The sequence below is a fragment of the Pristiophorus japonicus genome, chromosome 10 (genome assembly GCF_044704955.1).
Source record: "Pristiophorus japonicus isolate sPriJap1 chromosome 10, sPriJap1.hap1, whole genome shotgun sequence".
Taxonomy (NCBI): domain Eukaryota; kingdom Metazoa; phylum Chordata; class Chondrichthyes; family Pristiophoridae; genus Pristiophorus; species Pristiophorus japonicus.
In genome coordinates this window covers 176,218,436-176,233,350 of record NC_091986.1, presented here as the reverse complement: position 1 = coordinate 176,233,350, position 14,915 = coordinate 176,218,436, and the positions used below count along the sequence as shown (strand labels likewise).

General features: G+C 50.0%; 1 protein-coding gene across 1 annotated transcript in view; it reads right to left on the bottom strand.

Moving 5' to 3' along the window:
• Positions 1 to 14,915, bottom strand: part of nbeaa (neurobeachin a) — a 1,211,357-nt gene that overhangs the window by 539,912 nt on the left and 656,530 nt on the right. The gene's annotated exons all lie outside the window — the stretch shown is intronic.

The following is a 14,915-nucleotide window of genomic DNA, read 5'->3' as shown; positions in this document are numbered from 1 at the left end:
CGGACCACCACCACCTGTGGCGCCGAGGTTCAGCTCAGTTTGGCAGCAGGGAGAGGTGGGCGAGCCAGAGCAGGAAGAGCCAGAGACAGGGCCGAACTGCCCGGTCTGGCAACAGAAGTTTGGCCCGCCCAGCAGTGCTGGGGGTCAGGGGCCCCTGGAAAGTCAATTTGTGGTTCCCCACACTACCCAGCTTAGGGCTATGATAAGCCACCTGGGAAAGCTCACCCCAAAAAGAGACCCCTCGGTCCACTTTATGGAAGTGGAACAGGCAGGGGATATTAACGGGTGCGATGATGCCGAGATAGCAAAAATGCTCCTCCTCTCACTGGATGGCAAGCTGTACCAGTCCCTCTCTGCCGAGAGCAAAGGGGGCAGAGCACATGTGCCGCCATCCAGGAGGACATCCTGGAAGCCATGGGATGCAATGACGCGAGTCCCTTCTCCTGAGTGGAGAAGACAATGCAGCTCAGGGGAAACCCCACAGGTTTTCGCAGACAGACTGTGGCCTGTGTACCAGAGCGCCTGTGGTGGGGACCTCAACCGAGATCACCTAACCCGGGACGAGAGAGCCCGCTGGCTCCGAAGCCTGGTGGCAAACAGATCAGGATCTGTTTGACCCGAGAGATCCCCAGGCCACCGAGCAGGGAGTGGTCAGGCAACTGACCCTAGCCTACCGGAACGGCAGGGGGACGGAAGAGCACCCACCCAAGGGAAGGGTCCACGAAATCAGACCTAGTCAGGATAAGAGGGAATATCGGCAGGAGGGTGGGGCAACCCCTCCAATACAAAACGTACCTGCTTCGGGTGCAGAAAAAGTGGGCACTGGAGAAAGGATTGCAGGAATCCATGGAAGAGCAGCGCAGGGAAGAATTCTCTAGCCCCTGCCCAAAGGACCGAGACTAAGAAACCAGTCTCTCCCCACACGTTTGATACATTCATGACTGTGCTCCTAACAATGCTAGATGGCCCTGGGAGGGTAGCGGCCGTCACCGGTACCGAAATCCCATCTGCCCCATCCCATCTAAAACAGTGACTAGGGCAGGCACAGCCTGTTCACCTGTATTCCTTCGAGTACGATGCATGGGGGAAAATTGACCATTCAGATGGAAGTGGAAAAGGTGAAGGGGACTTATCTACTGGATACCGGTGCATCAAGCACCCTCGTCTATGCAGCTAACCCCGCCGCCTCGTCTCTGTCTAGCGGGGTCCCCTACAGCTTGGTGGGTTTCACAGGAGCCGAGCAGGCTGGCTCATTCTCCATTCCGCTTTCAATTCGTTTGGGAACACTCCACACCAAGTGGACTTGTGCCCGGATGAAGTGGAAACAGAAAGGGAGGGAGATCCTGGGGGCTGACTTCATTCTAGGCCACGGGATCCTCATGAATTTAGGAAACCACTATCTTTGGGGGGCAGTATGTACGGGACAGGTGAGTGAGGTGGTGGTTATCCCAGAAAAACAGGGAAAAGGGACGGTGTGCACCGTGAAGCCAAAGGAGAGTTACGACCTTGAATCACTGGTCAGTAACACACCAATAGAGTACCAACAATATGTGAGGAAAAATGTTGCAGCTTTTGCCACTCACAAACATGACTGTGGAAGGATAAACGGGGTCAAGGTTAGCTTGGATGGGGACCCCATAACCCGACCGCAGAAACAGCATAACTTCCCCAGGGAGGCGGAGGCAAACATGGAAACAGCCTTGGGTTCTTTGGTTAAACAGTGGGTATTGAGACCAATAGCTACCCATGTGAACTCTCCATTGTGGCCAGTTAAGAAACCGGACAACTCCTGCGCAGCCATGGTGGACTATCGAGTACTCAACCGTAACATCTCCGCCTGTGCACCCATGGTTGCTGCCGTCGCTGACCTCATTGGAAGTATCCCAGCCTCCGTGACCACCTTCACGGTGCTGGATATTTCCAACGGGTTTTGGTCCATCCCTTTACGAAGAGAAGACCAGTATAAGTTTGCTTTTACCTTTAAGGGCCAACAATACACTTGGAACTGTCTCCCTCAGGGCTTCCACAACAGCCCTAGCATTTTCCACCAATGTATGGCCAACTGTTTAAAGAGCTTCAGTAGACCCCAGCAGTTGGTACAGTATGTGGACGACCTGCTCCTATTCACCGATGAGGGGGAGGAGCATGGCCCACTGCTGGCCGAACTGCTGGAGCTGCTGAAAGAAGAAGGGTTTAAAGTGAATCCCAAGAAGGCACAGATTGGCCAGAAGGAAGTAAAATTCCTGGGACTGGCTGTGCGTGCTGGGGAAAGGGGCCATTGACAAAGCTAGAAAGGAAACAGTGCAGAAGTTACCAGCCCCCAACACAGTAACAGAAGCAAGATCTTTTCTAGGGCTGACTGGGTACTGCAGAGATTTAATTGAGGATCATGCAGCCACAGCAGCCCCTCTGCTCTGACTCCTACACAAGGGAGTGGAGTGGGATTGGGACGAAGGTTGCAAGGCAATATTTATCCAGCTCAAGAAAGACCTGCAGACCGCGCCAGCTCTAGGGGCTATTGATGGGGGAACAGAGTTTTCCCTGGAGGTAGCAGCCAGTGGGGACAGTCTGAGCGCAGTACTGCTCCAGGAGCGACATGGCCGGCTGAGACCAGTGGTCTATTCCTCCAGGATACTCACGGATGTGGAGAAGGGATACTCCAACTGTGAGCAGCACCTCCTAGCCGCTCACTGGGCTGTGAAAAGATCACTGATCTTTACAGGGGGGTCCCCTATCACACTTCTTACCCACCATACGCCCCGCAAATGCTCCTGGACGGGAGAATCAAGGACGGGACGGTGTCAGCAGTGCCCGCATTGCTCGCTAGACCCTACTCCTCTCTCAGATGGACCCAAGGGTAAAGGATCTCTGCGAGCCGAGGCTCGCAGCCAACATGATCTATCCAGGGACAGCCCACCGGTGTTCTGTAAAAGGCGTATGGGAAGAACATCGGCTTTCGGGCCGGATTACACCGCACAGGCCGAGAGATCTATGTAGACGGTTCAAGCACCGTATCTGCGGACGAACGACTCACAGGCTGCGGAGTGTATGACCCAGAGGCAGGCATTGCCCTGGCGATTAAACTCCCCAGTACTGTGAGCGCCCAGCACGCTGAACTGTCAGCGGTGGTGTACGTGGTCACACACCCCGAAGAATTCCCTACCCCATACACGATTTGCTCGGACAGCATGTTCACATGCAATTCGTGTACGGAATACCTGGCTATCTGGTCCCGTCGCGGATACACATCTTCAGACGGGAGACCGCTGGCAATTATGCCTTGACTGGAAAAGATCATGGCAGCCGTGGGGGAGGAAGGGAAGGTCTATATACATAAAGTGAAGGCACACTCAACCACTGAACCCCGTAGCGAGGGAAACCAGCAGGCTGACATGTTGGCCAAGCAGGGTGCCCGCGCGGGCAAGCTCTGGGATCCGTAAAACCCAGGCCCCATCGCAGCAGTCAGGGGCAGGATTGGGACGACAGTGAGGGCAGGGGTAGCATTGCCCCCGGACCTGAAAACGGTTCAGACCCAAGACCCCGGCCTTAAAACTGTCCTAAACACTCTAGCTAAACGGGAAAAGGTAGACAGCCCGTACGGCACTGCAGCGATTGCCATTAAGGAGTAATGGGTGGTACCGCAACAACACCGGAAAGAATTCCTCCAGCTGGCCCACGAGGGTCCAGGAGCAGGAAACCCCGGACCTGAGACCACTTGACAACGGGTGGAACAGGCAGAGTAGTGGCCGGGACTCAGGGAAGATGTCCGCAGTTCTGCGCCAGCTGTCTGGTGTGCGCTGCCAACAACCCTGACCACCAGAGAAGGAAGGTGTCTATGGGACATATCAGGAGGGTAGAGGGACCCTGGCAGTCGATCCAGGTTGATTACATCGGGCCCCTACCCACTGCCCAGGGAAGCTACAAGTACTGCCTAGTGTTGGTGGATGTATTCACCAAATGGGTGGAAGCTTTTCCATGCCAAACAGCCACTGCTCTGGGAAGAGCCAGGATCCTGGTCCAGGAGGTGTTTTCCCGATGGGGACTACCCAGTCCGTAGAGTTCGACCAAGGGAGTCACTTCACTGGGCAGGTGATGCAGGAGACCCTTAAGGTGCTCGGCATCGAGGGGAAATGGCATGTCGCCCACAACCCGCAGTCATCCGGATCTGTGGTGCGTTTAAACCGCACTATAAAAAAAAGGTTACGTAAGGAGACGGGGGACTCACCCAAGAAGTGGGTAGAGGTCCGACCACTGGTCCTTATGGGGATCCGGGCCAGCCAGTCAAAGAGCACGGGGTACTCCCCGTACAAGCTCATGACCGGCAGAGCCATGCGAAGCCGGCCCACGTATTAGCCCCAGTGCTCATGGAAGGTCAGCTTAGGGAAGCGTGCCGGGACAGCTTTATCAGGAATCTGTTTGAACAGCATTGGAGCAACCGACTGCTGCTACAACCCCGATAACACCACGAATGGGAGGTAGGGGACCAGGTCATGGTACGGAACTACGCTCGAGTTGGGCTTTTGGAGGCACTGTACATGGGGCCGTACCACATTGTCGACAAGGCAAGCCCCATGGTCTATGCCGTAAAAATGCTCCGCCGTACAAAGTGCTTCCACATAAACCAGTGCAAACTTTTCAATCCCGGAGTAGCAGCTAAGCGTAAGGGACAGCCAGGAACAGTGAACCGTTCTAAGGGCAGGAATCCTCAGCCAGCAGCCCCTGACTGTGGAAATCCCATAGGGGACATGGCAGACCCACAGACTGCACCTAAAGGGGCGGTGGACTGTGTTACTGGAGGAGCTATCTCCCCAATCATTTGCGACTCGGACGCACCCCCAGTAGTCAGGACGCTGAGAAGGACTCCCCGCATGCCACGAGCTAAGACACCGTGGTCACCAGCGCCCCAATTTAAGTGGTTCAGCCCCGGGAGAGGGACCAGCCGCAAAGGGGTACCTAAGATCAGGGACAAGCCTGCGAGCAGGGACCCCCAGCTGGTAGCCTCGGGCGACAAGGGACCCCCGGAAGAGATAGTGGTGGACCAGCCACCAATTGGGAGTCCCCAGCCTGCATCCCTTGACCAGGTAGAACCCTCAGGTAACGAAATGAATCGCGCCGCCACCCCCAAAGGGGCGGTGTGCCGTAGCACCGGAGGGGACGTTCCCCCAATAATGTGGGACTCAGACCCACCTCCGGTCAGGACACTCCGGGCACTGCGGTACAGGTCGACCTGCTACCGGCCCCGCTGGAAACCCACAAGCCCAAGAAGAAAGGAGAAGAACAGGAGTTAATCTGGCCACCCGGAGACGGGTGGCAGATGTACATAAATAGGACGACATGAGTTTTAGGTGTGTTTAATAAGAATCTAGCGTAGTGTAGGATTATGAGTGTAAGGTTTTTTAGGTCACCACGACCGTAAGGAAACCACGTGTGTGGAAGTAGTGAAACGAGTAAAACAGGATAAGAATGTTTAGACGAATACGAAACGAAAGAGTTTCAGCCGACAGCCGATGTCCAACTAGTGACATGTGCCTGGTAGTATTTGGGAGGAAACGTGTGAGAGCCCATTTGGGGGTATGAGAAGAATTCACCTGTGCAGCTATTAGAAGAGGCACAGACCGGGTAGCATCTAGGAGTATTAAGAATCTACCAGTACAGCTATTAAAGGAAGCACCGGTAATAGTTCTTGGGAAAAGGAAAAGACCCCACCTTGTAGGCAGTAAAAGAGGCACTACAAGAACGAGAAGAGTAAAATGAATATGAGACAAAAGTTGAAAACAGACATCAGTTCCGATAGGAACTGGAAAAGACAGCCAGTTGATTAAGGACAGCCAGTTGATTATGTTTCCGAGAAGAAATGAGCCCAAATTGGAACTCGATCGCCTTTTGTCAAGCCAGAGAGCTTTTCTCAGGGTTGGACTATCTGTTTTATGTGCCCCTACAGGAAGTAGAACGATATAAAAATGGTCCTGTTCCTGCTCGCCTTGATAAGGATGTGCAGTGGCGGTTGAGGAGACGTGGAAGAATCCATCATTTATGGGTGCTCGGGAGAGAGAGCACCGATCGTAACTGCAGGGAGTGGCACACTGGGTGTGGAAGAGCTCAATGTTTATGCCCACGAAGGGAGGTGGCCAGGGTGGCTGGGGTCCAATTCCACTTGCTACTCCAGCCAGAAAGGATTTACCTATGGTGAGGCTTCCGTTCCATGCCCCAGGATACGGGTCGTTGCTGCACGGGTCAGTGTTAGGGAGGGAAAACGTGTATGTTTGACTTGTAAAGGACAGATTCCCCTGGGTAGATGGTGGTGGCTCAGGAATCTGATTGGGAACGACTCGGTAACGATACGTACTGTACCATCACAGGGACACGGGGAGGGGTGAAGGTGTGTTGGAACAAGTGGTGGGAGTCTTAACAGGGAATTTACGTCTGCATGTGGGGGCTCAGAGAAGATCTGTCCCGCAGGCATATCAATCGCCTTCGCCAGGCAATGGCAAGATGACGGGGATGTGGTGGGATTCCAGCCTACACTGGTGTGTGGTCCCACACTCCCCCACTCCCAATTAATGCATGCCATAAGTTCGGTGGCATTAAGAAACCCCTGCCCACGATCCTGCCAATGTGAACAATAATAGGTGTCCTGCCATCACCAAGGGACCGGGAACGGATTAGTATTGGTACTGACTGAAAAGGTGTTATACCAGGGGGTAAACTATGCAGTAGCTTCAGTTATTTTAAACCTTACCGAGGTGCACTTACCTGACTGGTGCCCGAAGGAAGCAGAGCTGCTGTACCAGGCCCTACTCAGAAATATTCAAGACATTTTACGAGTTAGATTTTGGGAACGTAGACAAAGCAGATTTATACACCCTATATGCTGGGGACGCCATGGGCATGGGGAGACCTAGAAGGGGAACCTTGAACGACATTTTTACTGCATATAATACAGGATCCTCTGTGATAAATAGCCTGGACAATATAGAACTGCAAACACAGATAAATGGTCTAAAGAACCAACTGAGAAAGATCCTAAAGAGGAAAACACAGTAGCGGGCTCAGAGCTACACGAGGACCAGGTTATGATGGTCCATTTAAAAGAAATCGTTGCTGAGCTGGAAAAACATGCACTCATACGGGAGGATAGGAATGCTTCAGACCAGGCTGCACAAAATGAGGTGTGCGTGCTGTATGGGGCATGGTTGTTGGGCGAGGGCCGCAACAACCTGGAGGATTTAAAACAAGGTTTGGTCCCCTCCTGAATCAGCAACAAGCACCTCGCAGCCCTCCACCCATATAATAATTCACTAAGCCCATGTCAGCTCTGCCTAGCTTCTGAAGCCTATCCTGTCGCAGTAGATTGTGGGCGTTCCAATCACACCATCATGGGGATAGTACTAAGGATGCCGGTCATGGGTGGGACAGCTCGACCCGCACCGGTATACAGGGTGGAGAACATTGGAGTCATTCAAAGAGGTGCACAAGTTCGTTTCACAGCGGTCCCACCGCATCATTAAGTGGGAGCACGCTATGACGGGTACTGACCTCTCCGGGTGCCGGAGCCGGGATGCACACATAATACTGTGTCCCCAGCACTTGAATGCCTATTCTAAACCACAGTGTGGGTTTAAAGCTGCTGGCGCACAGCCGATCAGCTGTACCATGGAGGTAATGGTGCAAGACCATGTTCCTCCACAGGTAGCATACATAGGGGGTGGGACATATTGTGTCACCACCAGTGTGCCCCACTGCCAGCATGGACAACACTTCTGATGTCCGGTGAGTGACAGCAGGTTTTGCTTTAAACCCGAGGCAGAAGTTTAATTGGCCCAGGAACGGATTGTCCCCATTCCCGAATCCTCCACTGTTCACCTCACTGCAAGTGAAAACATCACAAACCTGCAGGATTATATTGCACATTCTGGCTATGAAATTCCCCCTCTACACGAACATCTTACCGCTCTGCTAGAAGCTGTAGTAATCTCACAAAAACATTTCTATACTCTAGAACAGAAAACAATTGAGATAGGGAGAAAAATTCTAGTGATCATAATTCTGCCTTGGTGGGACATTTTCAGAAATATCTAAGTTCCTGCCGGGATCAGAATAGCTTCCCACGTTTTGGTTGCCTGCCAACTCGCGATTATTCTTTACTTATGGTGTCTCACTTGCCGAGTGAAACACAGAGGCCGTCGGGTCCGGCACCAAAGGGTGCTGTACGCCCCCTGGCCAAACTTGGGGATTGCACAGGGAGGGGTAAACCATACTACTATGTTTGATTTGTTTTAATTTTCACCTGCTGTAAAAACGCAGAGGTCGAGTGTTGTAAGAATGTAACTTAAAAATGTGTTTGACTATGTACCTTTATTTTCTGTAAAGTCGGAGTAATGAAGGGGCGTCGGACCCCCTCTATGCTGTAACATAATTGGAATGACTTTATTTGCCTGTAAACTGCATTGCATTTCAAAGGTGGTATCTACATTTAAGTTTTGTTAATAAATACAGGGGAAGATGGACTCTCGGCAATCAGGAATTCTGCTCACCTAGCATGACACTCGAGCATGTAGAGTATCACAGGGGGAACTGTAGGATTGCAAAATTCGTGGGGGGAACCCCCCCCCCCTTCCCCCCCCCCCTTCCCCCCCCCCCCCCCCAGTGTTTGGACTCATTGGAAAGGAAATTTAATTTAATTTGGAACTATCAACCAAAAGTGCACATGGAAGAAACTACGAGGTTTAATCGAATTTGGGATATTACAAGGCAGATTGGATCTGTGTGGAAAGGGCTGAGAACTAAAGGATAACTATCCTTCAAGGATACCAGTTTTGGGTATTGAAGCTTCTGGGGTATTGAAGCCAAACAAATTGCCTGAGGAATTGTGTAAACTCGAAAACCCTTCGCCCCGGGAGACATTAACATAGCAACAATCAACTCAGAGTTAGCCAGTCATCACTCTGAGCGGGAAGCCCATCAAGGACATACATAATGATAATGGCCCATCCAGCCCGCATGGAAAACCCAGGCCTAGGCAGACATTGCAAATACCAAAAAGCTAATTTTCCCGATCAAGAAACAAATTTGAAAGATCGATACATCTGAGACAGGTTACCATTAATGGGCCCGCTAAAATATAATAAAGAGATATCAAACCCGCCAAAATTAAAACAAAGAATCGGGGCTGATTTGGTGCGCAGATTAAAATGGCTTCCAAAGTATAACTGGGGCCTTGTTTTTTTACAAAAGGAGGAGGGGATGGAGGGAAAAAGGAGAGAGACCGCCGCAGCAGTTTTTAACAAGCCTTCCAGAGAGCTTGCTACACAGCCTCCTATGCAGCTCTTCTGAGCACCAACATCTCCAGCCTTGACGACACTCCTGGGCCACCTTGTCCTGCTTTCAAAGAAGAAGGAAGATCATCATTACGGCAGAGAAAGCAGTTCCCAGTAACTTCAGACATAGTCATCGCGGCAGCAACTGACCACAGCCAACGTGGTAACATCGAAAATACCGCGATCGACAAATTCTAAGAACAAAACTCCTCAAGAAGAAACCGAAGAGTCGAAAGTTTCCACTCTACAATCTGTTCCTAGCTACCAAGAGGTGAAACATTATCTAAAGAGACTTTGAAGCCTACTGCTGACAGAAGAAAGTGGGTACTCACCCCATAAGTCCAATACGCGCCCTACCGCATCAGCGGACACCACCCAACTGAAGACTATGCAGTAAGAAGTCTTCCATGATGTTCGGGGTATGGCAAGCAGAACCTACAGAGTCCACCGCGAACTCGCGAACCACTGCCAACTGACAATAAAAGGATTGGTGAGCATAATCCCTGTTTGCCCTGGAGTTCAACCTAGTCAGAGTTAGGCATTGGGAGGTGGGAGGTGTATTATTTTTCTGTAATCCTTTGAATGTGTGATAAAGTGTTTTTTTATTTTAGTAATTACAAGCTTGACATTGTACGTTCTTATCCTTAATAAAATCGAAGTTCCTTGCACCAAAACCAGTTTTCTCTTGCACTTTGTCACATCCCCAAATAAATCCAAAATCGAGAACCCAGGGAGTGGGAGCGATTCGAACCGCTCAGAAGGTCAGAGGTAAACCTGACCCCTGAGACCACCCCCTACAATGCAGAGAGGATGTTTCCACTGATGGGGGTCTAGAACTAGAGGGCATGATCTTAGAATAAGGGGCCGCCCATTTAAAACAGAGATGAGAAGAAATTTAATCTCTCAGAGGGTTGTAAATCACTGCCTCAGAGAGCTGTAGAAGCTGGGACATTGAATAAATTTAAGACAGAAATAGACAGTTTCTTAAACGATATGAGGATAAGGGGTTATGGGGAGCGGGTGGGGAAATGGAGCTGAGTCCATGATCAGATCAGCCATGATCTTATTGAATGGCGGAGCAGGCTCGAGGGGCTGTATAGCTTACTCCTGTTCTTATTTCTTATGTTCTTATGTTCTTATGTTTATCCCTATAAGTAGAAAAGACTGTAACTAAGGAAATAAAGGATGGAATCAAATTGAAAACAAGGGCATACAATGTGGCCAAGACTAGTGGGAAGGCCAGAGGATTGGGAAACTTTAAAAAGCCAACAAAGAACGACTAAAAAAATGATAAAGAGAGGGAAGATAGATTATGAAAGTAAGCTAGCAAAAAATATATGAACAGATAGTAAGAGTTTCTACAGGTACATAAAAAGGAAAAGAGTGGCTAAAGTAAATGTTAGTCCCCTAGAGTAAAGAAAATGTTGGTCCCCTAGAGGATGATAGTGGGGAATTGATAATGGAGAACAGGGAAATGGCAGAGACATTGAAAAAATATTTTGTATTGGTCTTCACGGTAGAAGACGCTAAAAATATCCCAATAGTGGATAATCAAGGTGCAATAGGGAGGGAGGAAGTTAATACAATCACTATCACTAATGAAGTAGTACTCGATAAAATAATGGGACTAAAGCGGGCAAGTCCCCTGGACCTGATGGCTTACAGCCTAGGATCTTAAAAGAAGTGGCTGCAGACATAGTGGATGCATTGGTTGTAATCTACCAAAATTCGCTGGATACTGGGGCGGTCTCAGCGGATTGGAAAACCGCAAATGTAACGCCCCTATTTAAAAAAAGAGGCAGGCAAAAAGCAGAAAACTATAGACCAGTTAGCCTAACATCTGTCATTGGGAAAATGCTGCAGTCCATTATTAAGGAAGCAGTAGCGGGACATTTAGAAAAGCATGATTCTATCAAGCAGAGTCAGCATGGTTTTATGAAAGGGAAATCATGTTTGACAAATTTGCTGGAGTTCTTTGAGGATGTAACGAGCAGGGTGAATAAGGGGGAACCAATGGATGTAGTGTATTTGGATTTACAGAAGGCATTCAATAAGGTGCCACATAAGAGGTTACTGTATAAGATAAAAGTTCACTGGGTTGGGGGTAATATATTAGCATGGATAGAGGATTGGCTAACTAACAGAGAACAGAGAGTCGGGATAAATGGTTCATTCTCCGATTGGCAACAAGTAACTAGTGGAGTGCCGCAGGGGTCAGTGCTGGGACCCCAACTATTTACAATCTATATGAATGACTTGGAAGAAGGGACTGAGTGTAACGCAGCCAAGTTTGCTGATGATACAAAGATGGGAGGAAAAGCAATGTGTGAGGAGGACACAAAAAATCTGCAAAAGGACAGGCCAGGTGAGTGGGCAAAAATTTGGCAGATGGAGTATAATGTTGGTAAGTGTGAGGTCATGCACTTTGGCAGAAAAAAATCAAAGAGCAAGTTATTATTTAAATGGAGAAAAATTGCAAAGTGCCGCAGTACAGCGGGACCTGGGGGTACTTGTGCATGAAACGCAAAAGGATAGTATGCAGGTACAGCAAGTGATCAGGAAGGCCAATGGTATCTTGGCCTTTATTGCAAAGGGGATGGAGTATAAAAGCAGGGAAGTCTTGCTGCAGCTATACAAGGTATTGGCGAGACCGCACCTGGAATACTGCGTGCAGTTTTGGTTTCTGGGACATTGAATAAATTTAAGGCGGAGATAAAGAGATTTTTGAGCGATAAGGGAGTAAAGAATTATGGGGAGCTGGCAGGGAAGTGGAGCTGAGTCCATGATCAGATCAGCCATGATCTTATTGAATGGTGGAGCAGATTCGAAGGGCCAAATGGCCTACTCCTGCTCCTATTTCTTATGTTCTTACTGAACGGCCTTTCTCTGCTGTAGATTCAATTGGCTCAATTTTCCCTAATGCTGTTTTTTGGCGTATTTGAAGAGTTCCGATTACGCGATAAAAATTTGAAAGTATCCCCGTTTTAACTTGTGAATGTGTCCCGGCGCATATTGTCCTTAAGTTCTGTGGGTGGAGCCTAAGATGTGCGACAAAAAGATTGGGTTGCCAGGGTCATCATCATAGGCAGTCCCTCATATCGAGGATGGCTTGCTTCCACGACAAAAAAGGATGAGTTCACAGGTGTTTCAATGAAGGACCTGATATTTCAGGTCCCGAACTGCATATTGAAGGGTGGAAGATGCCTGTGCAGAGATTTTTTTTTAAACTGTGGTGTCTGTTGCACAACAGCCACCGCACAGGCTTGACAGAGCTAGGTCTTGCTCCAGTGGCAAGGATTGACCAAGACGACTGGAGACTAGCTCTGCTGCGCACACTTATCGCAGTGCGGGTTGGCCCGTGCTGCACTGAGAGACTGTGAACTGAGCCCGCTGACGACACACAGGTCCCAAGTTTCCACATGATTTGCTCCTGATTTTTAGGATCAACTGGTGTAGAACGGATTATCTTAGGCCCCAAGTTTCCACATGATTTGCTCCTGATTTTTAGGAGCAACTGGTGTAGAACGGAGTATCTTAGAAATCGGAATTCTCCACATTTAGTTTTCTGCAGTTCTAGTCAGGTAGAACAGTTTCACTTTGGAACAGAATTTGTTTTCCAAAAGGGGGCGTGTCCGGCCACTGACGCCTGATTTGAAAGTTTCCACAGTGAAAACGTACTCCAAACTAACTTAGAATGAAGTGAAGATTTTTGTACGCTTGAAAAAACCTTGTCTGCACATTAAAAAATCAGGCACAGGTTACAAATTAGGTGTAGTGAACGAGGTGGGGGGGGGCAGGGGGGGGAAGGGAAGTCATTAAATTCTACAAGCAATCCTTAGTTATACTTATACAAATATTATACAAATAAATCCAACCTGAATAAAAATTTATAAGCAAAGAAAAGATTAAATAAACCATCTTCCTACCTGTGTGAAAGTGCTTCAGGCAGGCCTTTCATGTTGGAGACAGGCAGCGGTGTGGCGTCAGTGTCTCGACGGCAGCGGCAGCAAGCTTCGAGCTGAGCTGCAGTGCTTGAGGCAGGCCTTCATTCTCTTCGTGGCTGGCCGCGAAGCAGCACCGGACGGACCCAAGGCCATTCGGCCATGAGATATCAGCGGCGTCAGTGGCTGGCCGGCAGCCGAAGAATCAACACCTGACACACGCAGCTCATTAAGGTTCTTGAGGCCATTCGGCCACGCTTTAGGGGTGGCGTCAGTGGCTGGCCGGCAGCCAAAGAATCAGCAGCGGACGGACGCGAGGCCATTCGGCCATAGGATATCAGCGGCGTCAGTGGCTGGCCGGCAGCCGAAGATACAGCAGCAGCCTTCGAGCTGTGAGGGGGACTGAGGCCATTTGGACAGGGAGAGGCAGCCACATCGACAGTTTTATATTTAAATTTGCAGAATGGGTGCTGCATTGTCAACACCTATTGCAAAGTTGAATTGGCACTCTTATTTCTCCAAACACACAGTCCTTAATTTGCATGCACCAATGCAGCACCGGTTCTGCAAGTTTAACAGTGAAAAGCTGAACTCACTGATTTCAGCAGGTGATTTATTCAGCAGTGCTGCTAAAAGCACTCCCTCACACACAAGAATATCAAAAAAAATTAAATTACAATCCTTTGCAGGGGTCCAAGAAACAAATCTTCACTTTTTCTGCAGTATTTTAAAAAATGGCCGAGTGCCAATGTTTGTGTGAGACTGCGCGTGCCGCACGCTCCAACGCGCACGCGCAGGGTTGCCGGCACCACGAAGGCTAATTTAAATTGTACCCGCCCCCTGCTGCTTAGAAAATCGGCGCGAGTGTTAGGCTCCGCCCCCTGCTGCGAAGAGCGCGCCGCGCCGCGCCAAGCAGACAGAATATCGGATTTTTTTTAGGCGCAGTTTTCGGCGCGAAAAATAGGCGCTCAGCTCGGAGGTGCGCCGTTTTCGCCGCGGCACGAAACTTGGGGCCACAGAAACTGAATGATGGAAACACGGAGGTCTTCTGCTGTCTCGGTGTTGTAAATGGCATGTTGCTTTGAATTATCACCTCACGCCAGCCTCCTCCCCCGGCAGGTAGGCTGCTGAATATGGAACACCTGTCCTGCCTAAGATTGTCCAACACCAAATAGTCCAGGGTAACGAGGGACACACTGCAGGTTGTGGCTGGAAAGTGAAACAGACAAGGCATTCTGGCCAACTCATAGCAACCTGCACAAGCACCTTTGCAGCTATTTAAGGCCAGCAGCTTACCAACATGAAAATATTAAAGTCTTTGTGCCAAAAGTCTATCCTGTAAACTGTATGAATTGGAGAGGCCCCCCCTCCCCCCACTTCTGGTGCCCAGTGCCACTCCTAGCCCAGGCCGAAAGGCCTCGCCTCCCCTCGGAGCCGGTGCTTCTCCTAGCCCAGGCCAAAAGGCATCTACCCCCTGTCCCCGCCAGTGCCGCTCCTAGCCCAGGCCGAAAGGCCTCCCTCCCCCTGGAGCCGGTGCCGCATCCAGCCCTGACCAAATGCCCGCCCTCCTCTCTGCCATGGCACTGGATCTTCTGCACTGATTCTCTTACCTGTGCCAATTTTGCTAACTGCCCAGAAGGTTTTTCAGAGCGGTCAC